The sequence below is a fragment of the Narcine bancroftii genome, unplaced genomic scaffold, assembly GCF_036971445.1.
Source record: "Narcine bancroftii isolate sNarBan1 unplaced genomic scaffold, sNarBan1.hap1 Scaffold_151, whole genome shotgun sequence".
NCBI lineage: Eukaryota > Metazoa > Chordata > Chondrichthyes > Torpediniformes > Narcinidae > Narcine > Narcine bancroftii.
The window spans coordinates 458820-472909 of NW_027211886.1; positions in this window are offsets into that span (position 1 = coordinate 458820).

Here is a 14090-nt window from a genome sequence, read left to right on the forward strand (position 1 = left end):
TCTGATTCCCGGCCTCTGATTCCCCGCTTCTGATTCTGATTCCCTGCCTCTGATTCCCCATCTCTGATTCCGCACATCTGATTCCCTGCCTCTGATTCCCCACCTCTGATTCCCCATATCTGATTCCCCGCCTCTGTTTCCCCGCCTCTGATTCCCCGCCTCTGTTTCCCTATATCTAATTCCCCACCTCTGATGCCCCAACTCTGATTCCCCGCCTCTGATTCCCCAGCTCTGATTCCCCGCCTCTGATTCCCCGCATCCGATTCCCCATATCTGATTCCCCGCCTCTGTTTCCCCGCCTCTGATTCCCCGCCTCTGTTTCCCCATATCTGATTCCCCGCCTCTGATTCCCAGCTATGATTCCCCGCCTCTGATTCCCCAGCTCTGATTCCCTGCGTCTGATTCCCTGCGTTCTATTCCCTGCCTCTGATTCCCCGCCTGTGATTCCCCATCACTGATTCACCACCTCTGATTCCCCACCTCTGATTCCCCATATCTAATTCCCCGCCTCTGTTTGCCCGCCTCTGATTCCCCGCCTCTGTTTCCCCATATCTGATTCCCCGTCTCTGAATCCCCAACTCTGATTCCCTGCCTCTGATTCCCCAGCTCTGATTCCCCGCCTTTGATTCCCCCCGTCTGATTCCCAGCCTCTGAATCCCCGTGTCTGATTTCCTGCCTCTGATTCCCCGCCTCTGATTCCCCATCTCTGATTCCTCTGATTCCCCACATCTGATTCCCCATCTCTGATTCCGCACATCCGATTCCCTGCCTCTGATTCCCCAACTCTGATTCCCCACCTCTGATTCCCCAGCTCTGATTCCCCGCCTCAGATTCCCCGCGTCTGATTCCCTGCCTCTGATTCCCCGCCTCTGATTCCCCATCTCTGATTCCCCACCTCTGATTCCCCGTGTCTGATTCCCTGCCTCTGATTCCCCGCCTCTGAATCCCAGCCTCTGATTCCCCATATCTGATTCCCCGCCTCTGATTCCCTGCCTCTGATTCCCCAGCTCTGATTCCCCGCCTTTGATTCCCCCCGTCTGATTCCCAGCCTCTGAATCCCCGTGTCTGATTTCCTGCCTCTGATTCCCCGCCTCTGATTCCCCATCTCTGATTCACCGCCTCTGATTCCACATCTCTGATTCCCCACCTCTGATTCCCCATATCTGATTCCCTGCCTCTGTTTCCCCGCCTCTGATTCCCCACCTCTGTTTCCCCATATCTGATTCCCCGCCTCTGATTCCCCAACTCGAATACCCCACCTCTGATTCCCCAGCTCTGATTCCCCACCTCTGATTCCCCGCATCTGATTCCCTGCCTCTGATTCCCCGCCTCTGATTCCAGGCCTCTGATTCCCAGCATCTGATTCCGGCCTCTGATTCCCGGCCTCTGATTCCCTGCTTCTGATTCTGATTCCCTGCCTCTGATTCCCCATCTCTGATTCCGCACATCTGATTCCTTGCCTCTGATTCCCCACCTCTGATTCCCCATATCTGATTCCCCGCCTGGGTTTCCCCGCCTCTGATTCCCCGCCTCTGTTTCCCAATATCTAAGTCCCCGCCTCTGATTCCCCAAATCTGATTCCCCACCTCTGATTCCCCAGCTCTGATTCCCCGCCTCTGATTCCCCGCATCTGATTCCCTGCATCTGATTCCAAGCCTCTGATTCCCTGCCTCTGATTCCCAACCTCTGATTCCCCACCTCTGATTCCCCATATCTGATTCCCCGCCTCTGTTTCCCCGCCTCGGATTTTCAGCCTCTGTTTTCCCATATCTGATTCCCGGCCTCTGATTCCCCGCCTCTGATTCCCCGCCTCTGATTCCCTGCCTCTGATTCCCCATCTCCGATTCCGCACATCTGATTCCCTTCCTCTGATTCCCCGCCTCTGATACCCCGCCTCTGATTCCCTGCCTCTGATTCCCAACCTCGGATTCCCCACCTCTGAATCCCCATATCTGATTCCCCTCCTCTGTTTCCCCGCCTCTGATTCCCCGCCTCTGATTCCCAACTCTGATTCCCCGCCTCTGATTCCCCAGCTCTGATTCCCCGTGTTTGATTCCGTGCCTCTGATTCCCTGCCCTGATTCCCCATCTCTGTTTCACCGCCTTTGATTCGCCACCTCTGATTCCCCATATCTGATTCCCCGCCTCTGTTTCCCCGACTCTGATTCCCTGCCTCTGATTCCCAACCTCTGATTCCACACCTCTGATTCCCCATATCTGATTCCCCGCCTCTATTTCCCCATATCTGATTCGCAGCCTCTGATTCCCCAACTCTGATTCCCCGCCTCTGATTCCCCAGCTCTGATTCCCCGACTCTGATTCCCGGAGTCCGATTCCCTGCCTCTGATTCCCCGCCTCTGATTCCCCATCTCTGATTCCCCGCCTCCGATTCCCCGTGTCTGATTCCCTGCCTCTGATTCCCCGCCTCTGATTCCCCGCCTCTGATTCCCTGCCACTGATTCCCTGCCTCTGATTCCCCAATTCTGATTCCCCATATCTGATTCCCCGCCTCTGTTTCCCCGCCTCTGATTCCCCGCCTCTGTTTCCCCATATCTGATTCCCTGCCTCTGATTCCCCAACTCTGATTCACCGCCTCTGATTCCCCAGCTCTGAATCCCCGCCTCTGATTCCCCGCGTCTGATTCCCTGCCTCTGATTCCCCGCCTTGATTCCCCATCTCTGATTCACAACCTGTGATTCCCCACCTCTGATTCCCTATATTTGATTCCCCGCCTCTGTTTCCCCGCCTCTGATTCGCAACCTCTAATTCCCCACCTCTGATTCCCCATATCTGATTCCCCGCCTCTGTTATTCTGCCTCTGATTCCCGGCCTCTGTTTCCCCATATCTGATTCCCCTCCTCTGATTCCCCAACTCTGATTCCCCACCTCTGATTCCCCAGCTCTGATTCCCCGCCTTTTATTCCCGGCCTCTGATTCCCTGCCACTGATTCCCCGCCCCTGATTCCCCACCTCTGATTCCCCATATCTGATTCCCCGCCACTGTTTCCCCAGCTCTGATTCCCCGCCTCTGATTCCCGGCGTCCGATTCCCTGCCTCTGATTCCCCGCCTCTGATTCCCCATCTCTGATTCACCACCTCTGATTCCCCGCCTCTGTTTCCCCGCCTCTGATTCCCCGCCTCTGTTTCCCCGCCTCTGATTCCCCGCCTCTGATTCCCAACTCTGATTCCCCACCTCTGATTCCCCAGCTCTGATTCCCCGTGTTTGATTCCCTGCCTCTGATTCCCTGCCCTGATTCCCCATCTCTGTTTCACCGCCTTTGATTCGCCACCTCTGATTCCACATATCTGATTCCCCGCCTCTGTTTCCCCGACTCTGATTCCCTTCCTCTGATTCCCAACCTCTGATTCCACACCTCTGATTCCCCATATCTGATTCCCCGCCTCTATTTCCCCATATCTGAATCCCTGCCTCTGATTCCCCAACTCTGATTCCCCGCCTCTGATTCCCCAGCTCTGATTCCCCGACTCTGATTCCCGGCGTCCGATTCCCTGCCTCTGATTCCCCGCCTCTGATTCCCCATCTCTGATTCCCCACCTCTGATTCCCCGTGTCTGATTCCCTGCCTCTGATTCCCCGCCTCTGATTCCCCGCCTCTGATTCCCTGCAACTGACTCCCTGCCCCTGATTCCCCACCTCTGATTCCCCATATCTGATTCCCCGCCTCTGTTTCCCCGACTCTGATTCCCCGCCTCTGATTCCCCATATCTGATTCCCTGCCTCTGATTCCCCAACTCTGATTCCCTGCCTCTGATTCCCCAGCTCTGAATCCCCGCCTCTGATTCCCCGTGTCTGATTCCCTGCCTCTGATTCCCCGCCTTGATTCCCCATCTCTGATTCACAACCTCTGATTCCCCACCTCTGATTCCCTATATTTGATTCCCCGCCTCTGTTTCCCCGCCTCTGATTCCCCGCCTCTGATTCCCCATATCTGATTCCCCGCCTCTGATTGCCCACCTCTGATTCCCCGCCTCTGATTCGCCAGCTCTGATTCCCCGCCTCTGATTCCCCGCATCTGATTCCCTGCCTCTGATTCCCCGCCTCTGATTCCCCATCTCTGATTCACCGCCTTTGATTCGCCACCTCTGATTCCCCATATCTGATTCCCCACCTCTGTTTCTAGGCCTCTGATTCCCCGCCTCTGATTCTCCATATCTCATTCCCCGCCTCTGAATCCCCATCTCTGATTCCCGGACTCTAATTCCCCACCTCTGATTCCCGGCCTCTTATTCCCAGCATCTGATTCCCGGCCTCTGATTCCCGGCCTCTGATTCCCCGCTTCTGATTCTGATTCCCTGCCTCTGATTCCCCATCTCTGATTCCGCACATCTGATTCCCTGCCTCTGATTCCCCACCTCTGATTCCCCATATCTGATTCCCCGCCTCTGTTTCCCCGCCTCTGATTCCCCGCCTCTGTTTCCCTATATCTAATTCCCCACCTCTGATGCCCCAACTCTGATTCCCCGCCTCTGATTCCCCAGCTCTGATTCCCCGCCTCTGATTCCCCGCATCCGATTCCCCATATCTGATTCCCCGCCTCTGTTTCCCCGCCTCTGATTCCCCGCCTCTGTTTCCCCATATCTGATTCCCCGCCTCTGATTCCCAGCTATGATTCCCCGCCTCTGATTCCCCAGCTCTGATTCCCTGCGTCTGATTCCCTGCGTTCTATTCCCTGCCTCTGATTCCCCGCCTGTGATTCCCCATCACTGATTCACCACCTCTGATTCCCCATATCTAATTCCCCGCCTCTGTTTGCCCGCCTCTGATTCCCCGCCTCTGTTTCCCCATATCTGATTCCCCGTCTCTGAATCCCCAACTCTGATTCCCTGCCTCTGATTCCCCAGCTCTGATTCCCCGCCTTTCATTCCCCCCGTCTGATTGCCAGCCTCTGAATCCCCGTGTCTGATTTCCTGCCTCTGATTCCCCGCCTCTGATTCCCCATCTCTGATTCCTCTGATTCCCCACATCTGATTCCCCATCTCTGATTCCGCACATCCGATTCCCTGCCTCTGTTTCCCCAACTCTGATTCCCCACCTCTGATTCCCCAGCTCTGATTCCCCGCCTCAGATTCCCCGCGTCTGATTCCCTGCCTCTGATTCCCCGCCTCTGATTCCCCATCTCTGATTCCCCACCTATGATTCCCCGTGTCTGATTCCCTGCCTCTGATTCCCCGCCTCTGAATCCCAGCCTCTGATTCCCCATATCTGATTCCCCGCCTCTGATTCCCTGCCTCTGATTCCCCAGCTCTGATTCCCCGCCTTTGATTCCCCCCGTCTGATTCCCAGCCTCTGAATCCCCGTGTCTGATTTCCTGCCTCTGATTCCCCGCCTCTGATTCCCCATCTCTGATTCACCGCCTCTGATTCCCCATCTCTGATTCCCCACCTCTGATTCCCCATATCTGATTCCCTGCCTCTGTTTCCCCGCTTCTGATTCCCCACCTCTGTTTCCCCATATCTGATTCCCCGCCTCTGATTCCCCAACTCGAATACCCCACCTCTGATTCCCCAGCTCTGATTCCCCGCCTCTGATTCCCCGCATCTGATTCCCTGCCTCTGATTCCCCGCCTCTGATTCCAGGCCTCTGATTCCCAGCATCTGATTCCGGCCTCTGATTCCCGGCCTCTGATTCCCTGCTTCTGATTCTGATTCCCTGCCTCTGATTCCCCATCTCTGATTCCGCACATCTGATTCCTTGCCTCTGATTCCCCACCTCTGATTCCCCATATCTGATTCCCCACATGTGTTTCCCCGCCTCTGATTCCCCGCCTCTGTTTCCCAATATCTAAGTCCCCGCCTCTGATTCCCCAAATCTGATTCCCCACATCTGATTCCCCAGCTCTGATTCCCCGCCTCTGATTCCCCGCATCTGATTCCCTGCATCTGATTCCAAGCCTCTGATTCCCTGCCTCTGATTCCCAACCTCTGATTCCCCACCTCTGATTCCCCATATCTGATTCCCCGCCTCTGTTTCCCCGCCTCGGATTCCCAGCCTCTGATTCCCCATCTCCGATTCCGCACATCTGATTCCCTTCCTCTGATTCCCCGCCTCTGATACCCCGCCTCTGATTCCCTGCCTCTGATTCCCAACCTCGGATTCCCCACCTCTGATTCCCCATATCTGATTCCCCGCCTCTATTTCCCCATATCTGATTCACAGCCTCTGATTCCCCAACTCTGATTCCCCGCCTCTGATTCCCCAGCTCTGATTCCCCGACTCTGATTCCCGGAGTCCGATTCCCTGCCTCTGATTCCCCGCCTCTGATTCCCCATCTCTGATTCCCCGCCTCCGATTCCCCGTGTCTGATTCCCTGCCTCTGATTCCCCGCCTCTGATTCCCCGCCTCTGATTCCCTGCCACTGATTCCCTGCCTCTGATTCCCCAATTCTGATTCCCCATATCTGATTCCCGGCCTCTGATTCCCCGCTTCTGATTCTGATTCCCTGCCTCTGATTCCCCATCTCTGATTCCGCACATCTGATTCCCTGCCTCTGATTCCCCACCTCTGATTCCCCATATCTGATTCCCCGCCTCTGTTTCCCCGCCTCTGATTCCCCGCCTCTGTTTCCCTATATCTAATTCCCCACCTCTGATGCCCCAACTCTGATTCCCCGCCTCTGATTCCCCAGCTCTGATTCCCCGCCTCTGATTCCCCGCATCCGATTCCCCATATCTGATTCCCCGCCTCTGTTTCCCCGCCTCTGATTCCCCGCCTCTGTTTCCCCATATCTGATTCCCCGCCTCTGATTCCCAGCTATGATTCCCCGCCTCTGATTCCCCAGCTCTGATTCCCTGCGTCTGATTCCCTGCGTTCTATTCCCTGCCTCTGATTCCCCGCCTGTGATTCCCCATCACTGATTCACCACCTCTGATTCCCCACCTCTGATTCCCCATATCTAATTCCCCTCCTCTGTTTCCCCGCCTCTGATTCCCCGCCTCTGATTCCCAACTCTGATTCCCCGCCTCTGATTCCCCAGCTCTGATTCCCCGTGTTTGATTCCCTGCCTCTGATTCCCTGCCCTGATTCCCCATCTCTGTTTCACCGCCTTTGATTCGCCACCTCTGATTCCCCATATCTGATTCCCCGCCTCTGTTTCCCCGACTCTGATTCCCTGCCTCTGATTCCCAACCTCTGATTCCACACCTCTGATTCCCCATATCTGATTCCCCGCCTCTATTTCCCCATATCTGATTCGCAGCCTCTGATTCCCCAACTCTGATTCCCCGCCTCTGATTCCCCAGCTCTGATTCCCCGACTCTGATTCCCGGAGTCCGATTCCCTGCCTCTGATTCCCCGCCTCTGATTCCCCATCTCTGATTCCCCGCCTCTGATTCCCCGTGTCTGATTCCCTGCCTCTGATTCCCCGCCTCTGATTCCCCGCCTCTGATTCCCTGCCACTGATTCCCTGCCCCTGATTCCCCAATTCTGATTCCCCATATCTGATTCCCCGCCTCTGTTTCCCCGCCTCTGATTCCCCGCCTCTGATTCCCCATATCTGATTCCCTGCCTCTGATTCCCCAACTCTGATTCACCGCCTCTGATTCCCCAGCTCTGAATCCCCGCCTCTGATTCCCCGCGTCTGATTCCCTGCCTCTGATTCCCCGCCTTGATTCCCCATCTCTGATTCACAACCTGTGATTCCCCACCTCTGATTCCCTATATTTGATTCCCCGCCTCTGTTTCCCCGCCTCTGATTCGCAACCTCTAATTCCCCACCTCTGATTCCCCATATCTGATTCCCCGCCTCTGTTATTCTGCCTCTGATTCCCGGCCTCTGTTTCCCCATATCTGATTCCCCTCCTCTGATTCCCCAACTCTGATTCCCCACCTCTGATTCCCCAGCTCTGATTCCCCGCCTTTTATTCCCGGCCTCTGATTCCCTGCCACTGATTCCCCGCCCCTGATTCCCCTCCTCTGATTCCCCATATCTGATTCCCCGCCTCTGTTTCCCCAGCTCTGATTCCCCGCCTCTGATTCCCGGCGTCCGATTCCCTGCCTCTGATTCCCCGCCTCTGATTCCCCATCTCTGATTCACCACCTCTGATTCCCCGCCTCTGATTCCCCAGCTCTGATTCCCCGCCTCTGATTCCCGGCGTCCGATTCCCTGCCTCTGATTCCCCGCCTCTGATTCCCCATCTCTGATTCACCACCTCTGATTCCCCACCTCTGATTCCCCATATCAAATTCCCCGCCTCTGTTTTCCCGCCTCTGATTCCCCGCCTGTTTCCCCATATCTGATTCCCCGCCTCTGAATCCCCAACTCTGATTCCCTGCCTCTGATTCCCCAACTCGAATACCCCACCTCTGATTCCCCAGCTCTGATTCCCCGCCTCTGATTCCCCGCATCTGATTCCCCGCCTCTGATTCCCCGCCTCTGATTCCCCGCCTGTTTCCCCATATCTGATTCCCCGCCTCTGAATCCCCAGCTCTGATTCCCCGCCTCTGATTCCCGGCGTCCGATTCCCTGCCTCTGATTCCCCGCCTCTGATTCCCCATCTCTGATTCACCACCTCTGATTCCCCACCTCTGATTCCCCATATCTAATTCCCCGCCTCTGTTTTCCCGCCTCTGATTCCCCGCCTGTTTCCCCATATCTGATTCCCCGCCTCTGAATCCCCAACTCTGATTCCCTGCCTCTGATTCCCCAACTCGAATACCCCACCTCTGATTCCCCAGCTCTGATTCCCCGCCTCTGAATCCCCAGCTCTGATTCCCCGCCTCTGATTCCCGGCGTCCGATTCCCTGCCTCTGATTCCCCGCCTCTGATTCCCCATCTCTGATTCACCACCTCTGATTCCCCACCTCTGATTCCCCATATCTAATTCCCCGCCTCTGTTTTCCCGCCTCTGATTCCCCGCCTGTTTCCCCATATCTGATTCCCCGCCTCTGATTCCCCAGCTCTGATTCCCCGCCTCTGATTCCCGGCGTCCGATTCCCTGCCTCTGATTCCCCGCCTCTGATTCCCCATCTCTGATTCACCACCTCTGATTCCCCACCTCTGATTCCCCATATCTAATTCCCCGCCTCTGTTTTCCCGCCTCTGATTCCCCGCCTGTTTCCCCATATCTGATTCCCCGCCTCTGAATCCCCAACTCTGATTCCCTGCCTCTGATTCCCCAACTCGAATACCCCACCTCTGATTCCCCAGCTCTGATTCCCCGCCTCTGATTCCCCGCATCTGATTCCCTGCCTCTGATTCCCCGCCTCTGATTCCAGGCCTCTGATTCCCAGCATCTGATTCCGGCCTCTGATTCCCGGCCTCTGATTCCCTGCTTCTGATTCTGATTCCCTGCCTCTGATTCCCCATCTCTGATTCCGCACATCTGATTCCTTGCCTCTGATTCCCCACCTCTGATTCCCCATATCTGATTCCCCGCCTGGGTTTCCCCGCCTCTGATTCCCCACCTCTGATTCCCCATATCTGATTCCCCGCCTGGGTTTCCCTGCCACTTATTCCCTGCCCCTGATTCCCCAATTCTGATTCACCATATCTGATTCCCCGCCTCTGTTTCCCCGCCTCTGTTTCCCCGCCTCTGATTCCCCGCCTCTGATTCCCCATATCTGATTCCCTGCCTCTGATTCCCCAACTCTGATTCACTGCCTCTGATTCCCCAGCTCTGAATCCCCGCCTCTGATTCCCCGCCTCTGATTCCAAGCCTCTGATTCACTGCCTCTGATTCCCAACCTCTGATTCCCCACCTCTGATTCCCCATATCTGATTCCCCGCCTCTGTTTCCCCGCCTCGGATTCCCAGCCTCTGTTTTCCCATATCTGATTCCCGGCCTCTGATTCCCCGCCTCTGATTCCCCGCCTCTGATTCCCTGCCTCTGATTCCCCATCTCCGATTCCGCACATCTGATTCCCTTCCTCTGATTCCCCGCCTCTGATACCCCGCCTCTGATTCCCTGCCTCTGATTCCCAACCTCGGATTCCCCACCTCTGATTCCCCATATCTGATTCCCCTCCTCTGTTTCCCCGCCTCTGATTCCCCGACTCTGATTCCCAACTCTGATTCCCCGCCTCTGATTCCCCAGCTCTGATTCCCCGTGTTTGATTCCCTGCCTCTGATTCCCTGCCCTGATTCCCCATCTCTGTTTCACCGCCTTTGATTCGCCACCTCTGATTCCCCATATCTGATTCCCCGCCTCTGTTTACCCGACTCTGATTCCCTGCCTCTGATTCCCAACCTCTGATTCCACACCTCTGATTCCCCATATCTGATTCCCCGCCTCTATTTCCCCATATCTGATTCGCAGCCTCTGATTCCCCAACTCTGATTCCCCGCCTCTGATTCCCCAGCTCTGATTCCCCGACTCTGATTCCCGGAGTCCGATTCCCTGCCTCTGATTCCCCGCCTCTGATTCCCCATCTCTGATTCCCCGCCTCCGATTCCCCGTGTCTGATTCCCTGCCTCTGATTCCCCGCCTCTGATTCCCCGCCTCTGATTCCCTGCCACTGATTCCCTGCCCCTGATTCCCCAATTCTGATTCCCCATATCTGATTCCCCGCCTCTGTTTCCCCGCCTCTGATTCCCGGCCTCTGATTCCCCATATCTGATTCCCTGCCTCTGATTCCCCAACTCTGATTCACCGCCTCTGATTCCCCAGCTCTGAATCCCCGCCTCTGATTCCCCGCGTCTGATTCCCTGCCTCTGATTCCCCGCCTTGATTCCCCATCTCTGATTCACAACCTGTGATTCCCCACCTCTGATTCCCTATATTTGATTCCCCGCCTCTGTTTCCCCGCCTCTGATTCGCAACCTCTAATTCCCCACCTCTGATTCCCCATATCTGATTCCCCGCCTCTGTTATTCTGCCTCTGATTCCCGGCCTCTGTTTCCCCATATCTGATTCCCCTCCTCTGATTCCCCAACTCTGATTCCCCACCTCTGATTCCCCAGCTCTGATTCCCCGCCTTTTATTCCCGGCCTCTGATTCCCTGCCACTGATTCCCCGCCCCTGATTCCCCACCTCTGATTCCCCATATCTGATTCCCCGCCTCTGTTTCCCCAGCTCTGATTCCCCGCCTCTGATTCCCAGCGTCCGATTCCCTGCCTCTGATTCCCCGCCTCTGATTCCCCATCTCTGATTCACCACCTCTGATTCCCCGCCTCTGTTTCCCCGCCTCTGATTCCACGCCTCTGTTTCCCCGCCTCTGATTCCCCGCCTCTGATTCCCAACTCTGATTCCCCACCTCTGATTCCCCAGCTCTGATTCCCCGTGTTTGATTCCCTGCCTCTGATTCCCTGCCCTGATTCCCCATCTCTGTTTCACCGCCTTTGATTCGCCACCTCTGATTCCACATATCTGATTCCCCGCCTCTATTTCCCCATATCTGAATCCCTGCCTCTGATTCCCCAACTCTGATTCCCCGCCTCTGATTCCCCAGCTCTGATTCCCCGACTCTGATTCCCTTCCTCTGATTCCCAACCTCTGATTCCACACCTCTGATTCCCCATATCTGATTCCCCGCCTCTATTTCCCCATATCTGAATCCCTGCCTCTGATTCCCCAAATCTGATTCCCCGCCTCTGATTCCCCAGCTCTGATTCCCCGACTCTGATTCTCGGCGTCCGATTCCCTGCCTCTGATTCCCCGCCTCTGATTCCCCATCTCTGATTCCCCGCCTCTGATTCCCCGTGTCTGATTCCCTGCCTCTGATTCCCCGCCTCTGATTCCCTGCCTCTGATTCCCTGCAACTGACTCCCTGCCCCTGATTCCCCACCTCTGATTCCCCATATCTGATTCCCCGCCTCTGTTTCCCCGACTCTGATTCCCCGCCTCTGATTCCCCATATCTGATTCCCTGCCTCTGATTCCCCAACTCTGATTCCCTGCCTCTGATTCCCCAGCTCTGAATCCCCGCCTCTGATTCCCCATATCTGATTCCCTGCCTCTGATTCCCCAACTCTGATTCCCTGCCTCTGATTCCCCAGCTCTGAATCCCCGCCTCTGATTCCCCGTGTCTGATTCCCTGCCTCTGATTCCCCGCCTTGATTCCCCATCTCTGATTCACAACCTCTGATTCCCCACCTCTGATTCCCTATATTTGATTCCCCGCCTCTGTTTCCCCGCCTCTGATTCCCCGCCTCTGATTCCCCATATCTGATTCCCCGCCTCTGATTGCCCACCTCTGATTCCCCGCCTCTGATTCGCCAGCTCTGATTCCCCGCCTCTGATTCCCCGCATCTGATTCCCTGCCTCTGATTCCCCGCCTCTGATTCCCCATCTCTGATTCACCGCCTTTGATTCGCCACCTCTGATTCCCCATATCTGATTCCCCACCTCTGTTTCTAGGCCTCTGATTCCCCGCCTCTGATTCTCCATATCTCATTCCCCGCCTCTGAATCCCCATCTCTGATTCCCGGACTCTGATTCCCCACCTCTGATTCCCGGCCTCTTATTCCCAGCATCTGATTCCCGGCCTCTGATTCCCGGCCTCTGATTCCCCGCTTCTGATTCTGATTCCCTGCCTCTGATTCCCCATCTCTGATTCCGCACATCTGATTCCCTGCCTCTGTTTCCCCGCCTCTGATTCCCCGCCTCTGTTTCCCTATATCTAATTCCCCACCTCTGATGCCCCAACTCTGATTCCCCGCCTCTGTTTCCCCAGCTCTGATTCCCCGCCTCTGATTCCCCGCATCCGATTCCCCATATCTGATTCCCCGCCTCTGTTTCCCCGCCTCTGATTCCCCGCCTCTGTTTCACCATATCTGATTCCCCGCCTCTGATTCCCAGCTATGATTCCCCGCCTCTGATTCCCCAGCTCTGATTCCCTGCGTCTGATTCCCTGCGTTCTATTCCCTGCCTCTGATTCCCCGCCTGTGATTCCCCATCACTGATTCACCACCTCTGATTCCCCACCTCTGATTCCCCATATCTAATTCCCCGCCTCTGTTTGCCCGCCTCTGATTCCCCGCCTCTGTTTCCCCATATCTGATTCCTCTGATTCCCCACATCTGATTCCCCATCTCTGATTCCGCACATCCGATTCCCTGCCTCTGATTCCCCATCTCTGATTCCTCTGATTCCCCACATCTGATTCCCCATCTCTGATTCCGCACATCCGATTCCCTGCCTCTGATTCCCCAACTCTGATTCCCCACCTCTGATTCCCCAGCTCTGATTCCCCGCCTCAGATTCCCCGCGTCTGATTCCCTGCCTCTGATTCCCCGCCTCTGATTCCCCATCTCTGATTCCCCACCTCTGATTCCCCGTGTCTGATTCCCTGCCTCTGATTCCCCGCCTCTGAATCCCAGCCTCTGATTCCCCATATCTGATTCCCCGCCTCTGATTCCCTGCCTCTGATTCCCCAGCTATGATTCCTCGCCTTTGATTCCCCCCGTCTGATTCCCAGCCTCTGAATCCCCGTGTCTGATTTCCTGCCTCTGATTCCCCGCCTCTGATTCCCCATCTCTGATTCACCGCCTCTGATTCCCCATCTCTGATTCCCCACCTCTGATTCCCCATATCTGATTCCCTGCCTCTGTTTCCCCGCCTCTGATTCCCCACCTCTGTTTCCCCATATCTGATTCCCCGCCTCTGATTCCCCAACTCGAATACCCCACCTCTGATTCCCCAGCTCTGATTCCCCGCCTCTGATTCCCCGCATCTGATTCCCTGCCTCTGATTCCCCGCCTCTGATTCCAGGCCTCTGATTCCCAGCATCTGATTCCGGCCTCTGATTCCCGGCCTCTGATTCCCTGCTTCTGATTCTGATTCCCTGCCTCTGATTCCCCATCTCTGATTCCGCACATCTGATTCCTTGCCTCTGATTCCCCACCTCTGATTCCCCATATCTGATTCCCCGCCTGGGTTTCCCCGCCTCTGATTCCCCGCCTCTGTTTCCCAATATCTAAGTCCCCGCCTCTGATTCCCCAAATCTGATTCCCCACCTCTGATTCCCCAGCTCTGATTCCCCGCCTCTGATTCCCCGCATCTGATTCCCTGCATCTGATTCCAAGCCTCTGATTCCCTGCCTCTGATTCCCAACCTCTGATTCCCCACCTCTGATTCCCCATATCTGATTCCCCGCCTCTGTTTCCCCGCCTCGGATTCCCAGCCTCTGTTTTCCC